Source organism: Vulpes vulpes, chromosome 7 (genome assembly GCF_048418805.1).
Source record: "Vulpes vulpes isolate BD-2025 chromosome 7, VulVul3, whole genome shotgun sequence".
In the NCBI taxonomy this organism is placed as follows: domain Eukaryota; kingdom Metazoa; phylum Chordata; class Mammalia; order Carnivora; family Canidae; genus Vulpes; species Vulpes vulpes.
In genome coordinates, this window is record NC_132786.1 from 23,957,130 (window position 1) to 23,964,138 (window position 7,009).

A 7,009-nucleotide genomic window follows, 5' to 3' on the forward strand; every position below is an offset into this window, starting at 1 on the left:
CCCCCGCAGCCATCTCCCTATGTCCGTGTCCATGTCTGGCCTTATGAGGACACCCGTCAAGGGCCCATCCTGAGCGTGACCTCAACTTGATGACTTGTGGGAAGATCCTATTTCCAAATAAGGTTGCATTCACAGGTCCTGGGTTTAGGACTTCAACACAGCTCTTTGGAGGTGTTCAATTCAAGCTGTAATAGTGAGTACTCAGTGAATCAGTGCATGAATTGTACTCTCCCGAAAATAAACAAGAAAAGACAAGAAAGTTTGGGGGAAACTTTAGTCATTAAAGGGCCTCATTCCATTATATATTTTTTTCTTTTTGTGATGTTATGTCAGATTATGGGCAGTAGTAAATCTCCAAGAGAAGCCAAAGGCCAGGACTTAGTGCCAGAAAGAAATCCTGAAAAAATGTTTTTTAAATAAGAATCCCAAGGAACTAGAAGTGGGAAGGGCAGTATACGGTCCAGCACAGGACCCAGGAGAGGTTCAGAGCTCAGCAACCCTGCACTGGGGTTGGGAGTAAAATGATGTCGCCCCCACACCCCTCTACACACAGCGCAGGGACCAGGCTCCCCTGGTGGGCTCTTCTCTAAAGAAATGGGAATGGCTGCAAAGCAACCACCAAAGCGCTCTGGCACCCCTGGGCCTGCCTACCCACCACTCTAATGCAAAGTCCTACAGGGATCAACCACAACAAAGGTATGAAGCCCTCTCTTAACACGCTGCTGCCTGTTTCCTGGCTTAAAGGTCAACAGAGAGTAGCCGAACATTTCCAGGAAGCCAGAAATATGAATGAGAAAGAGAAACAGGAGAAGGGCACCATGAAATCACCACATGTTCCCGTGGTCCCAAATTGATTAAACACACAGTGTGGGGTGCCTGGTGGGATCCATTGGAACAGTGTGTGACTCTCTGTCTCTAGGTCATGAGCCCGAGCACCACTTTGGGTGTTGATGTGACTTAAATAAATAAACTTAGATATATATACAAGGTGTGTTTGTAAACACATCAACATATGTGTGTGTATCTTTGTGTGTATTTATGCAGTACAAGGGCGTGCTGTGGTATTTCATTGTTTTTTTTTTTGGTTTTAAGATTTTATTTATTCATCCATGAGAGAGAGAGAGAGAGAGAGAGGCAGAGACACAGGCAGAGGGAGAAGCAGGCTCCATGCAGGGAGTCCAACATGGGACTCGATCCCGGGTCTCCAGGATCACACCCTGGACTGAAGGAGGCACTAAACCCCTGAGCCACCCGGGCTGCCCAGTATTTCATCGTTTTAACTATGTTCCCCTCACGACATATGATGTGGAGCTTCTTTTCACGAGCTTATTTGCCATCTGTGTATCTTCTCTGAAGAAGGTGTCTGTTCAGATATTTTGCCCATTTCTTAATTGGGTTATTTTCTTATTGATGAGTTCTAAAGGTTCTTTGTATATTTGGGTGGCAGTCCTTTATCAGATGTGCCTCTTCCAAGTATTTTCTCCCAGCCTGTGGTTTGTCTTCTCACTCTCTGATACGGTCTTTCAGAGCAGGAGTTTACTTCTCATGATTCCAGTGTACCCACCATTTCTTTCATGAACCGTGTCTCTGGTGCTGGTCTACAAAGGCATCACCACACCCAGACTTATCTCAGTTGTCCCCTCTGACATCTTCCAGGAGTTTCATAGTGCTGTGTTTTTTACCTTTACATCTAGAATCCATCTTGAATCAATTAGCTTCTGACAGTATTTATATTATAGACAACTCAAAAACTTAAAATTGATAAGGTTACAATACCACAATGAGATATCTCCTCACACCTGTCAGAAGGGCTAAAATTAACAACACTAGAAACAACAGGTGTTGGTGAGGATATGGAGAAAGGGGGACCCTCTTACACTGTTGGTGGGAATGCACACTGGTGGAGCCATGCGAGAAGACAGTGTGGAGGTGCCACAAAAAGTTAAAAACAGAACTACCCTACAACCCAGAAATTGCACTATCAAGTATTTCCCCTAAAGGGTGAAAAAATACAGATTCAAGAGGGTGCATGCACCCCAATGTTTACAGCAGCATTATCAACAACAGCCAAATGATGGAGAGAGCTCAAATGTCCACCAACTGATGAATGGATAAAGATGCAGTCTGTACTTAAAATGGAATATTACTCAGCCATCAAAAAAGAATGAAATCTTGCCATTCACAGCAACATGGATGGATCTAGGGAGTATTGTGCTAAATGAAATGTCAGTCTGAGAAAGACAAATACCATGTGATCTCATCTATATGTAGAATTTAAGAAACAAAACAGATGAACATATGGGAAAGGGGAAAAAAATAAAGGAGAGAGAAACAAATCATTAAGAGACTCTTAACAATAGAGAACACAGTGAGGGCTGCTCGAGAGAGATGGGTGGAGGATGGGTATTAAGGAGGCACCTGTTGTGATGAGCACTGGGTGTCGTATGGAAGTGATGAATCCTTGAATTCTACTCCAGAAACCAACACAGCATTTTATGTTCATTAACAACATGTAAATTAAAAGTAGAGAAAAATAAATCAATAAAATTGATAAGTTTAATTAGGATTTCATAGAGATATCAGCGCCCCTTGTGTTCACTGCAGCAGTTTTCACAATAGCCAAGACATGGAAACAACCTAAATGTCCACCAATGACAAATAAACAAATAAAAAAAATGGGATGTAGACATACAGTCGGACATTATTCAGTCTTACAACAGAATATATGCTGATCCTGACACCTGCCACAGCACGGATGAACCTGGGGGACACTATCCTTAGCGATAAGCCAGACACAGAAGGACGGGTGCTGCATGACCCCACCTATACGAGGAACCCTAAAGAGTCAAACTCACAGAAGCAGAGAGTAGAATGATGGTTGCCAGGGGCCGGGGGAAGGGAGAAATGTGGAGTTGTTTAGTGAGCATAAAGTTTTCCTTATGCAAGTTAAATTGTGTCTAGAGATCTCCATCCAACATAGTGCCTAGAGTTAACAATTCTGTACTGTGTACTTAAAATTAAACAGTGTAGATCTCATATTAAGTGTTCTTAACACAGAAGGGGCGGGGCGTGGGGGGCATGAGGAAAATTTTGGAGGTGATAGATAAGGTTTTTACTTTGTTGTGATGTTGGTATTAAAATAGGTTCATTTTTAATATGTTATTTGTATGGGGGTTTTTTTGTATGTTATTTTTTGAGAAGAGATTGATGTGGGGGCGCCTGGGTGGCTCAGTCAATTAAGCTCAGGTCATGATCTCAGGGTCCTGGGATCGAGCCCTACAATGGGCTCCCTGCTCAGCAGTGAGTCTGCTTCTTCCTCTGCCTCTGCCCCTGCCCACACCTGTGTGCACGTGCGCATGCACATTCTCTCTGTCTCATAAAAAAATAAAATAAAATAAAATAAACCCGCCCTGATTTATGTGGCTGCCCTCATGAAGTAAAGCCAGGTCTCCCTGTGGAGTAGGACTGCTGAGGTACCAGACAAACTAGTTTTCAAAAAGCAACTAGAGGTTTATTTAAATACCAAGCAAGTATCAGTAACGCTGTTGTTCTGTCACATTAGGTAGAGTCCTGAACAGCAATCCCTGAGCAGGAGGATAGAGCCCAGCATTCAGCTTTGTATTTTTTTTTATATCAATTAAGGCTTTGTTAAAGAATATTTTAAGGACATCGTTCTGTCATAAAAGAACTCAGCAAGGCTTCTGGAAATGTATACCAGTGGACCCACCAAATAACTACATAAGTTAGTCTGTTAAATAAGCTTGCTTAGTATTACCAAATCAGACGCTGGAGTTAGTCTGACCAGAACGACTCTTTGATGTTGACATGATGATATCTCGTTGTTTCTCTCAATTGTAGCTGACCAGTGGATTGATTCAGTTGTTCCCCAAGGCTGGTGGGGGACATGCCAGTAGTTCTGTGTTAGCAACATAGAAGGGTCTCCTGTTTATTTAATTTCAGAAGCCACCTGACCAGATGGGCTAAGAACTATCCTAAAATCTTTACATGTGAGGGCTGTGTAAAACAGAGCCATCTCAACCTAATTAAACATAGACTTTTATGTCAGAAGGCCATTCCAGCCCACTCTGATTTTCTCAGTGACATTATGATAAAGGCAAAAGGTGCATTAAAAGCTTTGGATCTATACTGAGATCGTAAAATCTCGCGCATAGACAGTTCCTGTGTAGGGATTCATATGCCAGAAACAGATCAATAAAAGCTGCAAAAAGTTCTGCAGTATCCCCAGCCAGCTGCTCTAGAAGGTTCACTGGTTGAACACTAAAGCATGCCCATAATGCCAGTATTAAAGATGCAATTTACTCAAATAAAAGAATTTGTTTTCCACTTATTTTCTCAGAAAAATTAATTGAGAAATGAAATATCAGACTTGCCTCATTTTTCAGGACAAAATTCTGATGTAACTACTGGTCTGCACCACACTGGGGCAGGCAGCCTCTCCACACCCAGTAGACACTGGGGATGTTGGGTCTTGAGTTGTTAGGGTTAAACAACGTAAAACTCTAGAGGCAGCACAGAGTTTGTCATCATAAAAGTGGCTTTATCATGGCAAAGTGATGGTACCCATTGATGAAGGTAAAATAAGCCCATGTGTCTTGAGGTAGATGTTCACACCTGAAATCCTATAAAAATGGCACTCGGAATGACCAAGCAAGGTGAGGAGACTTCTAGAGCCACACTCCATCCCTGCAACAGAAAAGACCATTTTCCTGGCAACAGAAAGATTAATCATACATTTCACAAAGGAGATACAAAGTTCGGTAATGTGAGACCTTGATTTACAATGGCTTCTGATTTATAGTTGTGTATTTTTAAACCATGCTATTTAAAACACAGCTCATTTAAAAGCTAGTGTTTAGGCACCGTCTGATTGTTGCTAAAGATTTACTCTGGGCTAATAAGAAAATTATTCTGTCTACATGGTTCCCATTTCTCCCACACCAAGATCCAACCTCCAAAAACATTACTTGTCAGGTGATAGATATTGGTTTCCTCTGGGTAATTACTATTTCTTTGTCTTTTTTCCCCCAAAATACAGTTTAAATGTTACAGACACAACATAAAAAAGATTCTTCCTAGCAGCAGCGCTCTGGGTGAATAAACAGCAAGTTTTTTAAAACTTGCTGGCATGACCAGCAGCTGCAAATGGCTTGTTTCAGTCAGAGCCTCCTCTTATAGATGAGGACACTGCCTGCCCACCCCGTCCAGCACAGTGAGGGGGCCAGCCGTCCACCTCCCACCCACTCTGTACCCTTGTCTTGTCATCTCTCTGGGATTTTAAGAGACACTATGAACTGATATGTTTTTAAAAGATCTTATTTAGGGGATCCCTGGGTGGTGCAGCGGTTTGGCGCCTGCCTTTGGCCCAGGGCGCGATCCTGGAGACCCGGGATCGAATCCCACGTCGGGCTCCCAGTGCATGGAGCCTGCTTCTCCCTCTGCCTGTGTCTCTGGCTCTGTCTCTGCCTGTGTCTCTGGCTCTCTCTCTCCTTCTATCTCTCAAGAATAAATAAATAAATAAAATCTTTTTAAAAAATAAATAAATAAAAGATCTTATTTATTTATTCATGAGAGACACAGAGAGAGAAGCAGAGACATAGGCAGAGGGAGAAGCAGGCTCCCTGCAGGGAGCCCGATGCAGGACTCAATCCTGGATCCCAGGATCACGCCCTGAGCCGAAGGCAGACGCTCACCCACTGAGCCATCCAGGTGTCCCACACTGATATTTCTAAAAATCTTGGAATAGCACCTGACTCACGGCAAACATGCAATAAATGTTAGCTATTCTTATTAACACAGAAATATTAAATTCTATCCAAGCTCATTATTATTAACGTAAGACTGACAAATAGTTTTTGAAGAACCTGTTAAAATTCTCCACAGAACTGAGTATGTTGCAGTGTGAATAACTAAAGTAACCAAAGCAAGCCCACCATCTCCTGTACGAACCTCAAAATCCAAATGACCAGACCAGGGGCCCCAGCTCTGCTATTGCAAACATTTAAAACGTCTGCACCTCAAGCAACCAACAGACTGTTGCTTTCCAAAGACCTTTACACCAGGCCCTGAGAAATCAAAACCATGTGACCCAGGTCCCCTCCATTGGATGAAACCATAAAAACCATGCACCCACCACCTCAACCACTGTTGGGAATGCAGCAAGAGAACCCAAGGTCAATCTCAAAACAGAGGTCATATGTGGCTGGGGCCAGCTGCGTGAAGATGTGTTCCCCAGAGAAAGGGCAGGGCAGGGTGACTGGTAAGCTGGGGTGTAGTATCGCTGGTTCTGGGGATGGCAGCGTGAGAACGAACCTCAATGCCACCTGCCTGCCAAGCTGGGCACTGGGGACTCCAGCCTCTGCTTCTCCAGCGAGCCTCACGGTGAGCTATCACCTTCATAGCATTCTGTGCCAGGAAAACAGAAAACCAAAACAGATCTTTGGGTTTAGAAAGAGGGGAAGAGTTCTCTACACAGGTTACTTCTAAATAATTGTTCCAGCATTGTTACCAGGCTTTGCTTTTCTTTAAACGGCTGCGTGAAGCTTTACGCAGTGACAGTATGGTAGCCAATGAGGTTTATCCGAGGCGTGATTATTGCTAATTAAACCCCTGCATGAAGTTGGATTCTTCCAGAAGCAAACCTTGAGTCAAGGATCGTAAGGCTTACGGAAGTACATGCTCCCCGCCCGCAGCTACTCACCCTGCCCCTGGCCAGGCCAGAGAAGACCTTGCTCCGACCTCGTAGGCACATGTTATGTGAAGGACACAAGGGAGCACTGACAAAAATGTCTTCTGCAACCTTATGTTTCAAACTTTTCAATATTTTCTAAAACTTTACATTGTACTTCCCAAAATAAACTGAAAAACTGTTTCTATTCAGAGAAAAGCAAAATATGCATGCCTGTTTTGTGGCCAGGGTTTCTGGATGGAGGAGACCATGGTCACATTTAGTCTGTGGTCTGAGCAGCATTAAAGGGCCAGGGACTTTAGC

At 43.4% G+C, this 7,009-nt stretch overlaps 1 pseudogene; it reads left to right on the top strand.

The window, feature by feature from the left end:
* Nucleotides 1-6,558: 6,558 nt before the first annotated feature.
* Nucleotides 6,559-6,625, top strand: LOC112916340 (U4 spliceosomal RNA; annotated as a pseudogene).
* The last annotated feature ends 384 nt before the right edge of the window (nt 6,626-7,009 follow it).